This window comes from Mytilus edulis, chromosome 9, assembly GCF_963676685.1.
Source record: "Mytilus edulis chromosome 9, xbMytEdul2.2, whole genome shotgun sequence".
NCBI lineage: Eukaryota > Metazoa > Mollusca > Bivalvia > Mytilida > Mytilidae > Mytilus > Mytilus edulis.
The window spans coordinates 22847796-22862318 of NC_092352.1; the positions used below are offsets into that span (position 1 = coordinate 22847796).

Here is a 14523-nt window from a genome sequence, read left to right on the forward strand (position 1 = left end):
CACACATATAAGAAATGTGTCCCATAAATTTACATTAATAGGAAGGTTCAATAAACGTATTTTGTTTCATAACGACATATCTTGTTCATTATGTTTGAATGATACGTAATACTGTTTTTGTTCTTTTTGATTTATGTTCCTACAGATAAAATAAGTCTTCGCGTTTCAACCATCTATACACGAATTGTTTTTATTCTATAGCGGTCGACGCGAAACTAATTTACGGAATAATTTATTAGTCAGGTGTTAACAATAGGTTTTAACGTTATACGTCAGGTAATCTTCCAAGTTCCTTGTGTTAATCAGATTGTATTGAACAGATAGAATTCGTCAAAAACTATTAAAAAGACGAAATTACATCCAGTCAAGACAAATATAGTTATTTCATCTTATCATCGTATTAATTTATCCACGTCTTTTCTCATTGGCAGACCTATACATTTTGTTTATCGCTTTAAACAGTGACCTTTATTATTCATACGCAGTGTGTGAGAAAATCTACTATGACAGTTGTACTGTACATCAAAGAGATCTTAGATTGCGACATACTGCTAATAATACTAAAGTCCGACCTCAAATGTTAATGGTGGTTAAAATTATTTTACAATCAGTGGTCCTCGGGTAGGTTTCAATCTGATAAAAGGCCACCAGGAGTCGAAAGATACTCGATCAAATTGAACACTAATAGGACAGATTTATGAAATGTTAGGTTGTTAACCACTAACAAGGCGGGTAAGTGTACCTTTTGCAATGACAATCCACCAGCTTCACAACTGAAGACCAAAACGTGTACCTTAAAACTTAAAACTGGTCTTGTAAATGAAAGGCGGTCGTCTTCGCAACAACGAATATTTGAAGTTCTTGCAAATGATTAGTCTTTGATGTAGAAAATAAAGCAACAAAAATATCAGGTAATTTTTTTGACAACTTTCTTGTAGTATGAAGTTAAATTTGAAAGAAGTAATTATCATCAAACCATTGTTATGATTACCAAGTACAGCAAGTCCAATAGTTTTGTTTAAGACTTAACAAAAACATCAACATAAAAAAATCAATACTATAATGATGTCTGACCGAGATGTTCATTTTGCACTGGTCACTTGTTTGTGCTGATTTGTAATGACTGTGTGAGGCTGAGCCCAAGGCTTTAAATGGAACGGTTATCTATATATTTACAGTTGTTAAAATGAATCGTCTTACATACTTTACTGAAATCATACTTAATAATATAAAAAAAGACAAATACTAATAGAAAAGGCATGATATTTTATTGACGAGATCTTCGTTAAAGCTCATTTAACAGATACTTTTTTTAAAGTGAAAACATGAATACTTTTTTCTCTATTCAAGCCGACATGTCTATCTGTCGTTTTAACATATAAAACACAAAAACACCCGTGAACGGAAATAAGTTAAACCCGTTGCCTACTACTTTATTTGGTACTTGAACAAAACTACCACCAAGCATCATAAATGGTGCGTCTGGGTCAAACTCTGTTGGCGTCTTTCGAAAAGACGATAAATATTCGATTAATTTAAAGACGCTTTGAATTGTAAATAATAGATCTTTTTTGTGTCAAGACCACGTTTACATGTTATGAAATCACATAACTTAAATAAAACAACCTCAACAATATAAGACTTTTGATTTGTACGATTGGACGCGCGTTTTGTCTACATAAGACTTATGAATGTTTCTCGAATCAAGACCGTTCGAATGTCAAATAAAACAGGACAGACATTAAAGACAATTGCTAGCCGAATATGAGGAAACTATGTGTCAATTATGAATAAGGCACGCTATTCTGGAGACAGTAAAACTGATTTCTTCGAATTATTACAAATTAAAGAAACAGAAACAAAACGTTCATCAGCAATGAGATCGACATAGTAGTTATTAAAACTCGTCAGAGATAAAATGTTATAATTCGTTCTGCAAAACAAGCGTTTTGTCTTCAGAGGACTCATCAGTTGGGCTTATATTAATAAAAAACGTTGGAAGGCCAAATAAAATATTAATTTCAAGAATATTGGAAATCAAAAGACAGAATAATAGTACATATATGTCTAAAACAATGTATTGGGTTGAAAAACCTGAATGTTTCGATTAATTCTATATGTCATTAACAGAAAATGACAGAAAAAACCATTTCAATAACATTTGAGTCACCTCAATGTGTTGAGTACTTATCGGGTGTTAGAAACAGGGACGAAACGTCCACCAGCGATTTCATCGATACATTGGTGGTATAATACTTATCGAAGAAACCGGGTTTATAATGTTTAACGCTATACGAGTGTTAGTCTACATACGAATCAGTTTTGCTTAAATAAAAAAACGTTGGAAGGGCAAGCAAATCCGAATTTGAAACAAATAGTTATAAAAGGCACCAGGATTATTATTTAAGAGGCTAGATGCGCTTTTCGTCTTCATAAGACTCATCAGTGACGAATAAGTACACCTACTAAAGAATTCGGATTTTTTTTAATATATGTAACTGTATTTTCTTATATCAAAGATTTTTCTAAATATTGATACAAGTTAGTAAATTTCAAAGAATGTTTCATATATCAACACCATACATATATCAGGGAGACACTTTATTGTGTAATGCCCTGTAAAAACTGGAATAGAAATAATAAAAAAAATTATTGCTACATTAAAAAAAAAACCTTCCTGATGTGAGCTTTTGACGAATCTTGCCTAAATCTGAATTTATGACCAACATATCTTTAATTGCTGTAGCCTATGACTTTTTGAAGACTGCTAGCATATAAAATCTCATCAAAATGATACCATGGTTAAATATTTGGATTGTCATACGCGCGGTTCGTCTACATATGACTTCATCACTGTCAATCGAATCAAAACAGTTTGTAAGCAAAATCTAATTGTTAATGATCCTTCAGACAAGAGAAAATAGTCATCTATCTTTGAAACTTACTCTATTAAATATTGTCATATTAAAGCTGAATACTCAGCTAGTTTTCTTCTTTTAAGACGAGCATAATTTCGAAAAAATATTCTCTCAAAAACTGATGCCACAAGTATTTTTTTCATGTTCATAGACTAAACTAATTGGATTTTTTGTAAGGTTGACAGAAAAATCTGCTTCTTTCAGTCTTAAGATATCCCATACATATAATTAATTGGAAGACAGTAAATCAACAATATGTTCCGAATCATTTTAAGTAGATTGGCTTCTGTCTTCGCTTGCATCTATTAACATGTCAGGAAAGTTGTAATCCTGATACAAAAACTAATGAATATTTGATAAATGGTAGCAATACACACCAATATGGCAGTTACAACGTCAATAAAAGCCATTCTTTTCATTTCAATACTGGCTGACTTTCAACTCCGATTATATTTACTGCCTATGTACCATTTCATTCCCGTTATCTTGACAACCGCGTAGGGATATATCGGGACTAATTTTAGATACGATGGTTTTCGATGCCAAAACCATAGATAACTTATTTGTAATTTGTTTAAAGCATCATGATTTATAATCCTTTGTAACGTGATTGTTTCGTGTTATAGCCTGGTACTTCAAATCTCAACCAATTGAACGTAGTGATTAAATTTGTCAGAGGTTGCAAGATGGATTTTCTCTCGTGCTTTTATCAAAAATCCGTTTTGTGAGGTAACGACCACTAATTGCAATAGTACGTCTCAAAGATCAACACTAGAAAGAATAAAATATAACCTTTGGCGCTTTGTCTGACAATATTATCTTCTTTGATTAGAAGTTCGTCTCAGTTTAGATTAACAAGGTCAGAATGTTGCTTTGAAATTCATGTGATACATTTAGAATCTAGTTTGGTTAGATATATGTGATCTTATGTAATGTCTTGCCACAACATATTAAAACCCTGTCCGCCTTGTGTGTTGCTTCTCTGTGCGTTATCATTTAATATATTATCCATAAAACATATTTAGTAACGTTCTAATTTGTATAGTATATCATTTACATAAATTAAGCTAGTTCAAAGTAATTGTTCTTTATTCATTTTGATTCTATTTATTTGAAAATTAACATATTTTCCTTTATCTTCTATAGTATTTAGATTAAAAACCAGATCTTTAGGACGGCTATGGTATTTTTGTTGTAGGCACCGTCACGTCCGTCCCATTTCCCCTGTATTGACGAAGAAGCAGGAACTACTTCCAGAAATCCTAGCAAAAGCATGACACCCAACTCATTGTTCTATGGTCAAAGATGTTTGAATAGATTCAAATAAGATCTGGTTTGGTAAAGGTATATAACACAGTTTGTGACATATTCACTTGATTCTGATGGAACAAATTGTGAACCCTTCTATATAGTGTTGATATAACTTATGACTGAAAGGTTTATACGATGAGAGTCCTTTCTCTGTAGGAAGGCTTCGTATATTTTAAGTATATTAAGTCAAGTAGCAAATGAGATACTTATTTAAATTTAAAATCTTTTTTTTCTACAGAAATTAATATATCTTGGAATATTTTCGGTTGAGGAGTGCCATATGTAAAATCAGAATCAATGCATATATAATCTCAAAATAGAAAGAGATAAAAGAGGTATTAAACTTAAGTATAGAAAGAGGAATTAATTCATAATTTGGTTGAAGATGAAAACCTGTTATTAATATAGTTTTTATATTTTTCAAGGTGATAAACAATATTTTACTGAAAACTTTTTAAATCTCTAAAATGAGGCAACATTTATTGTGTTATTTACTAATGAAAATTTGTCTATCCTAACATATTCAGGAAGTAATGTTACTGGTTAAATTTCGAAACATAAATTGATATTCGTTATAACGATGATTATTTAAAGGATTGTACAGTTCTGTTCCTGCCTGGAACAAAGTGTTCATGAAGAAATATGTGTAGTTTTATAACTTTATGAACAATTTAATATTGCATTTTAATATAATAGTCAAATTTGAAAAAAATTTTACTAATCAACGTGATTTTTGTGTGTGTATAAATGTCATCGTCACCACCAAGGGTCCTTAATTGGAACAATAAATGAGACGTCTCTTGGTATGTACGAATATTAAAGCTTTAAAGAATCTCAAAAAAGATACCAGGATTACAATTTGATACGTCAGATGTGCGTTTCGTCTTGAATCATGAGTGATACTAGAATGTGACATTGAGAAGGCAAAATCAAATTCGAAGTTGAAAAGCATCTAAAACAAAAACAATTTTTAAATCGTTGACAAATACGTCTAAAGAAAGGCTACAGTAGTATACCGCTGTTCAAAGTCATAAATCGATTGAAAAAAATATTTGGGTTACAAACTAAAATCGAGGGAAACACATCAACTATAAGAAGAAATCATCGAAACAACAGAAACACTGAAGTGCAATAAAAAACAAAAGACAATGCAACACACACAAAAACGAATTATAAGATAACAACTGTCATTTACCTGACTTGGTACATTTGACATTGGACATTTTAAGAAAAGAAATGGTGGATCGAACCTGGTTTTGTGGCTAGCCAAACCTCGCGTTTGTATGGCAATGTTAAATATAACACCAACATGACAACATTACATGACATGACTACAGTACAAATAAATGCAAGAACGTTCAGGACAGAGAAATACACAAATAAACAACATTTCAATGTGTTAATAGTTATCAAAGTTACCAGGTTTATAATTTAATACGCTAGACGCGCGTTTTGTCAACATAAGACTCATCAGTGACACAAAGATCAAAATAATAAAAAAGCCAAACAAATACAAATTTGAACAGCATTGATGATCCAAAATTCTAAAAATTGTGCTAAATACGGCTTAATATTCTTTTGAATCCCGTTCTCGTACTGAAATTATTCCCATCGAAATTGGCGTATTAAATTATCAGCATTGTACCTTTGATAATTATTGAGATGTGAATTCACAAATGAGGAACATCGAAAGTTTGAACAGCGGTATACTACTGTTGCCTTTATATACCACATCTTCTCTTTTTATTTTTGTATGACAATGAAACCTTCATTGATTATTATATCATTCTTATATCACAGGTATACAAATAATTTAAGGAGAAGCAATGCTCAACTATTGTCCATAGGAATCCCAATCATCTGGTGAAAAAACTTCTAACAAAATTCTACAGGTAACAGAGACGAATTATCATACCACTACAACACATATTTCTGATTACTTTATATGCTCGAATCAGTGTTTAAAAAAAAAAGATAAAAATGAGATTTTTGCTCGTGTTACATTTATTGACATTTTATATTGATGTGAATGTTGACTGGTGTTAAAAACGAATTTCACTGCAAAAGGGTTTTAAATGGTCAAATGGTATACCCACAATGCGTGGTAACCATGCCCACCGTCAGAAGCCTAGATGGCGTGACAATTCTACATGGGTATTTGAATTCGATCAAAGGTAGACATATTGAATTACAGTGTTATCAATCAAGCGACTGTTAGTAAGGGGTGGTCAAAACAAATTGAATGCGACGTGTTGACAGATAGGTATTATTAAAATGACAACTATTCTGATTTAGCACCGACTTCAAAGCTCTACCGACGAATTCGATAATAAGAAAGGATAAAAATGGCGTGTTAACTGTCAAAATTGACTATCTGAGATACCAATACCTGTCATTATAATAATTGCATGTATTTATGCTAAAACTAACCATGAGCATTTACCTGTGTAAATGAGATGTAATAAGGGTATTTATGTAAAAAGAGAAAGATTACCTGTAATATGACACAAACCTTTAATTGAAATTCTGCATAGTTGAGCATAAAACTTGGGTTATTACAGATTCATTATGATCTATTATGGAGACAAGCTTTAAATTGATATTGACATTGTACAAGGTAATATTTTTTAAAGAGTCGTGTTCTATCTAAATCACTTTGGTGGTTTAATGAAGGGATTGATGACGATGCTTCCGTTTATAATTACATTGCTTTTGAATGACAGTTTCTGAAAAGGAAAGATATATGAAAATCGTATTTGCTATGAGAATCTAAGGTTAATATTGTCTTACCACTTAAGTATTTTCTATTTGATACCATAAACATGTCGAAATAAACGTATTTGACCCAACTTTTCATTGATAATGTAAGAATTAAATATGAGCAGTAGCCTACTCAAACATCACATATTTTTATGAGACGATATATATCAAAATATCATTTTGGACTAGATTATTTCTTATATCAAGACGTTTCTATTCCAAATTGAACTCCCTTCCTCATATTATAAATATCAATGACAATATTTAACGGTGATGGTTCTCAATGTTGAGTTTGAAAAAGTCGTATGGAAAGCATAGTGCTTTAATGAATACGTCCAGTCTCGTTCACTGAGACAGATTGAGCATAATATGGATTAACAGATTTCCCTTAAACAAACGACACCTATTTTGATTATTACTCACTCGTTGTTTTGGAATTTTGGATCCTCAATGCTCTTCAACTTTGTAATTGTTTAGCTTTATAAATATTTTGATATGAGCGTCATTGATGAGTCTTATGTAGACGAAACGCGCGTCTGGCGTTCTAAATTATAATCATGGTACCTTTTATAACTATTTACACCACTGGGTCGATGCCACTGCTGGTGGACGTTTCGTCTCCGAGGGTATCACCAGCCAAGTAGTCAACACTTCGGTGTTGACATGAATATCAATAATGTGGTCATATTTTTTTTTTAATTTCCAGTTAACAAAAGTTTAAATTTTTCGAAAAACTAAGGATTTTCTTATTCCAGGCATAGATTTCCTTAGCCGTATTTGGCACAACTTTTTGGAATTTTGGATCCCCAATGCACTTCAACTTTGTTATTGTTTGGCTTTATAAATATTTTGATATGAGCGTCACTGATGAGTCTTATGTAGACGAAACGCGCGTCTGGCGTACTAAATAATAATCCTGGTACCTTTGATTACTATTTTCCTTATACCTGGGATATAATATATTTACAGTTAGGAAGTATGGTAAGTATAATAGTCCAAGCTTATACTAACTATGCGTTATTTTTTTATGCTATCATGTCACTTATACCAGAGAGAGAAAAAAAGACTATTTCGAACTTCCTTTTTTTAGTAGATGTTTGGTTTCACCCTTTTTGCTAAAGTTTGAAGGTAAGAACAAACATGAAGACACATCTATGGAGGAATATTACTTAATAGATTTAGTACACTTTGCTTGTGTTTTTATAGTACATTATGTTTTATGCCACGAAATTGCTTACATTGCGTACGTGATTTTTTTAAATATTATTATATTCTGATTATATTCTTTATTTGCAAAACAGACAAAAACCAATTTTGGTTATGGTTTTGTTTGAAGTTTGGAAATACAAAATTAAAATAAAAATAATAAACAATTATAGACTGAGACAAATAAAAACTGAAAGAGGGACCCAATCAGAACAGTAAAACACGTCCAAGATAAATTTCGCCAAAGGCAATTGTAACCTTCGATTTGATGCACAAATATCAAGGATTGTAACACATATAAAGGCACGTTGACAATTTATAACAAGAAAACGGTTAATGCCCCTTTAATGTACTAGTAATCTTGATGAATTCTGAAAAGATAATGTAAGTTTGCATATATTAACCTGGTCTTCAGCACATGGAAATTATTGTTCTTCTGATATATTTCTGTATGAAATTACATTTTCAAAATGACATTGCAAATCTTCTTGTTTTTTTAATACACATAATCTTTAGACGAAAACTTTTACAACAATTAAAATTCCTGTAGATTTAAATGGCTTTTTCAAACAAAGCTACACTCAGGAAAATAAATTAGCCTATTTTTGTTCTTTTTCTCTCTCAGTCAATCTAAATATTTCAGTTGAATAAATCGCCATGGAGAACCATATCAACTTTCCCAAAGTAAGATAGAATTTTAAGTGTTTAAACAAATTAAACATTTGCAGTCCTTCGTGAGTTGTCTAATAAATCAAATATTTAAGATAAATGATATCAAAATTGTCAATCCAGTTGTCACATCAAAGGATTTAGAGTGTCGTTAAAGACTAAACAAGCCACATATACAGGGACAGAAGCTATGCTTACATTTAAACCACTCTTGACCTTCAGACAACATAAAACGTCATACTTACATCGGTAAAAATAAAACTAGTCCTCAACACATTTAACATATAAAATGCCTGTTGCATGGATGCAATTTTAGGTACGTATAATGTCTGTCTTCACTTTCAAAGCCTTATTTGAATGCCTGTGAAAAGAATATTAAGATTTTTATTGCGCATGTATATTCAGTCCCTGCTCGTAAAACAAAACAACAACATAAAACACTGTCATTTTGAAAAGGGTAAATATTCTGTCCTTGTGGTGCCCCATATGTTATCTATAGAGGTCTGATGTGACCTAAAATTCAGAATTGTCAAACTCATTCATGGTTTGGGCCAAGAAAAAAATGTACAAGGAGCAGCAACCATTTTGCCTATCATGTTGATATGTGTTCACAATTTTATTACCATTAATTATTACCAACCTTGCTATCATTTCATTTCAACTTCTATGGAAAATTTTCTTCATTTATAAGACGTGAAAGTAGATATTGTCAAATGAGACTTATGGAAGGAAGCTACCGAGTCTTTTTAATTACAAAAACCTATGAAGTTTCAAATGAAAATACTGACATTTTAATGAATAACAAAAAAACCTTTGAAGAAATATAAAACGTTTATAACAAATTTATATTTTGTATCCATAAAAGAAATGACTCTCCACGGTATAAAAATCATCTAGCTATACAGAGAAATATTAAGATAAATGGCAATAATTTTAGTGAAGATCAGTGCACCTTTTCATCCCAGAAGACTATAAAATACAAGATAATAACTTCAGGTCATATTGGCTATGGAAATATCACTTCTGATATTCACATCAATCGACTAATGATTGGGACCTCAAAAGAAACAAATTTATAATAAAAGCATTCTAGTGAACAATGTATTTGGGTCCTCATAAATCACTCACAACTAACAAATACAATTTTCTCTATGAAATGCTGAAATTATTTTCAAAATAGCCAATTCCTAATTTTTATACGGAGTAATCTTCTGTATGAGAAATGTAATCCAAAGAATTTGACGGATACATAAAAGAAATGAATGACAATGTCGATATACGTTTATATTTAAGCTTGAGGACGTATGAATTTTCGTTGACAAATAAATGGAGTCGGTGCAAATGAGCATACACAACTGTCGATATCGTATCAAAATGCTATAAATCATTTCCCACTTAAAACAGTTCATAACAGCATTTTGTATACAAGAGATTTATCAAAAGTGAAAATAAGATTTGCAATTTTGACAAGATTGAGTATTTTTTGCCACTAGTGTATTAGAATATTGGGTATAATCAATCATACATGGCTTATATGATCAATTTTGAATCATTTCACCAGTTTTTATTTCAAACCTCATAAAAATGTGACTCAGAACGTTTTTTGCTAAAATAAATGACCAGATCCTTAATGTATCAACTTTCTCACCATTAAAAGAGTTGCCTTCTTCCCGGTTATTTGTAGTTACCTGTGAAGACCACTTATAGTTTAGGGAGAAATTAAAAAACAAAGAAGTCTTTACCAAGTCTAAAAGTGCATTACACGAAAAGTATACTTATAAAACATTGAATTCTACACGGAAAACAAAAGTTTAACTTCACCGAAAACAAAAGCAAACTCACGTGGTTATGAAGGGTCAGAAGCAACGACCAATAAGTTTCACCCGTCGTATAACTCGTTTAAAAAATCCTGCGATAAGTGGTCAAAAATAGAGAATTTGTTTAACTAATTTACTAGTCTGAAACCTATAACGAAATGGATAAACTCGTTGAAAATCACCTTAAAACATGAGTGATTACAAAAGTATCTCACAAGTTTCTTCGGGATTTAGAATATAAAACACCGTTACTGAAAAAGAAAAATCACGAAAATACTGAACTCCGATGAAAATCATGAACGGAAAGTCAATAATTAAGGTTCAAAATTAAAATTTGGAACATGTCAAACGAATAAATAACAACTTTCATATTACTGATAACTTATGTAGAAAATGGTGGATTAAACCTGGTTTTATAGCTAGCTTAAGCTTTCGCTTATATGACAATTGCATCAAATTCAATTATATTGACAACAATGTATGAACAAAACAAACAGACATGATAGGTAAAAATGTTAAAATACAGTATCACAGTCAACATTGTATTATAATCCTTATCACTATAAAAATAAACAGATATGTAACAAAGAAACACAAAAATACATATATTCAAAGCACATAAGCAAAAATGGAAGACAAGAATACAAAATATTACCATAACACAATGACGGGATGTACTAGTATCAAGTCACGTCAAATGAATATCAACAAAAATAGTCTAAACAGTAAAAGTTATATTCAAAAAGACAAGTAAAAAAACACTACAAAACGTTATTAAAATGATAAACAACGTCAGTACCGAGTATCAATACTTCAAGACCATCGTGTATTATTTATGAAGTTGATACGGAAAGTATTAGGTCTTGGAACCTTTCAATGAACTTTTTTTAGAAAAAGGACGAGACGTTCTTTGACATACCCCTGGTTCAAAAAATCTTTGCTCAGACATTGGTGACGTTTTACAAAGTCTGAGTACAGCTGCAAGCAACTTTTGAATACCGAAATGTATATTCCATATGCAAATGAAACTTGGTATATTGATACTAAGGTGGGGATATTTTCTAAATGCAACAAGAACATATATATGCATGGTATGGAAGAATAGTTATTCAATAATTCAAATTTGGCGTAATTTCATTAAAATTGATGTTTTTAAACATAAAAAGAGGCAAAAGTGAAGGAAAAAAACCTCCAATACTATGTAGGTATGTAGGTAGGTAGGTAGGTATGTAGGTAGGTAGGTAGGTATGTAGGTAGGTGTGTGTGTGTGTGTGTATGTATGTATGTATGTTTTAAAAAAAAGTAAACCATTATAGGTCAATGTACGGCCTTGGTTTTGAAATGTGAAGTAATTTTTGTGTAGAAATTCAGATAGGAAACACAGTTACTTCATTGTTGCAAAGAAAATTAACTTTGATGCGTATAATAATTTACTATACTAATAAAAAGTAATGAAACTATACAGGTATATTTTTTTCATATACGTTGGAAACACATTTACTTTTTATATTTGAAATTACATCGAGGAATAAAATCAGACAGGTTTGTTCATCTAGGTATTTTTAGATTTCACTCATGTATTTAGAATTGAACACATTATGGATCGATTACATATATGTATATTTGAATACCGCAAACGCATAATTGAAATATTAATATTCATAAGGCTTCATGCGGACGTTTTGATGGGATTTACTATTATAAAGCCACACCATGTTCGAATTTATAATTTATTTTTGAAAATACATGATTGATGATAAACATCTAGCAAATGTGTGGTCTTCTCTTGACAGGGTAGACGAATAAATTTGATCTTCATCTTAATAGTATGACCACTTTAAATCCCTATTTTTTGTTCTGTATATAATAAACTACCCATAAAATGTCATCCGGGTTTGATTTATACATTATTCATTACTTTGTGATACGTTGTGATGGTTGGAAGTTGAATATTTGATCGGGGTATCAGTCACGGATAGATAGACACATAGTGTATAATCAAAAACCATATATACCGCATTTGATGCGCATAAAGAGTTAAACCTGCACGTTAAATTGGAAATATTAACTATAACATCACTTTCATTTAGCCTGTTTGATAAGTGAAAAAAGGGGTATCCTATTTTAAGGTGACCACGAATTTTTATTTTTTTTTGTCTGTTAACAAACATTTGGGTAAACTTTCCACAAATGCAAAGATTCCCATCACCAACATACATTCTTAAACCTTAAGACTTGACACCGTTTTTATAGTGTCGTAATGACTAATTGCCTTTTTTTAAATATCTTTCACATACAACCACAACTCTCAAGTAAAAAAAAAATATCCTTACCAGGTAAAATTCTTTGATTATTTGGTGTTCTATAACCAGTAAATGGTAAAAAGTACTCAGTTTTGTTTTAATAAAATAAATGTGTTATTTTTGCATGGATATATCAGAAAATATCAAAACATATACCATAGCTAATTCTTCTTTCCAATAAAATGGATATAGGCTTTGGTAAACTATGAAAGCAGGGCTTCATATTCGGGCATACGCAAACTATGTAAACTAAATTGAAACTTCGATAGAAACTTCTTTACAAAAACGCAATTGAAACAAAGCTACTTCTTAGCATCTTTTAAACATTACTCGTGGTCAAATTGAAGATATTTCTAAGTATAAATAAAGCATAACATACAACTCTTATCAAAGTGAAATTTTCTTTTACTGCATCATAAAATCAGTGTTATGTTTAAGAAAAACCGTTTACGCGATAAGCATACCCGGTGGTCGTGATGAGTTTAACACTTGAATCAAAAAGAATAGAATTAAAGCAAAAGGCGTTTTTCATTTCACATCAAAGGATCAAATCAGTTAATTTTGATATCATACATACAAACTGCTTGAAATGTATAAAACATTTGCTCCGCCTATTTAAAACCTCTTACGTGAAATATATAAACGCCTTCCGCATACAAAATGTTTCAAACTGTTGCTTAGTATGAAATAATGATAGGCCAGAATAAATGTATTCCAAAAAATAATTTATCAAAAGTTATTATTATATTACCAATTACAATCTTGTGAATTTAGAAAGTAACAGCAAACATATAATACTACTGGGCAGACAATGACGTCATTAAACGCTATCTTTCACACTTAATTAGGCAATTTATTTTGTTTCAGTTTATCACTGTGTACCCTTTCCTATCAAAGTTTAAAAGCCATTTCCTTTGAAGTTTGACATTAAAGATTTATAACCAATTCAGAGATAATATCTTTGTATCCTTGTTCAAAGATCCCTAATACCCAGGTTTGCTTATCGGGGGAAGTTATAAGGACACAATTTATCAAACCTCTACGTGGGTATACCAAAGTTCTCGTTTACTTAACACTTTCTTGTGATGCATATTGCTTTTTATCAGCTGCTTAAGTTAATGTTGTGTTTTTTCCAGATATTGGACCTATTTCTACCGATATTTAAATAAAGTCATGAAATTTGACACTTTATGGACTTAAGTTTAGATATTTTTGATTAATTTTATTACTTTTGAGATGATAAATAGTGTTTTATTTATTGTCCATGCAAAAGATATTTTAAGGAAGAAAATGAACTTACCTAAATCCACAAAAAAAAACCATGTCAAGCATAGAAAGTAAGCTAGAAGTATCTGACTTTATATTTAGGTATTTGAAGATATGAAATGAATGAAGTTATTTAGCCAGTGGTAATTGTTCATTTCCAATTTATCATATAGCAGTATTTCCCGAAACATTTTAATTTACAACAGTGGTGACACTCGGAATAATGAAACCGTTTGTCAACGTCATATTTGACGCAGTAGACAAACGAGGTGT

General features: G+C 31.0%; 2 long non-coding RNA genes across 2 annotated transcripts; one reads left to right on the top strand and one right to left on the bottom strand.

Moving 5' to 3' along the window:
* Positions 1–641: 641 nt before the first annotated feature.
* On the top strand, positions 642–6182 carry LOC139490273 (uncharacterized). Its single transcript, XR_011656258.1, has 3 exons — positions 642–732; positions 4117–4262; positions 6030–6182. It is a non-coding gene; the product is annotated as an uncharacterized lncRNA (long non-coding RNA).
* A 579-nt stretch (positions 6183–6761) lies between these two features.
* Positions 6762–14387, bottom strand: LOC139490274 (uncharacterized). The gene is made up of 3 exons (XR_011656259.1): positions 14285–14387; positions 9110–9225; positions 6762–6955 (listed from the first exon to the last, which is right to left on the bottom strand). It is a non-coding gene; the product is annotated as an uncharacterized lncRNA (long non-coding RNA).
* Positions 14388–14523: the final 136 nt, after the last annotated feature.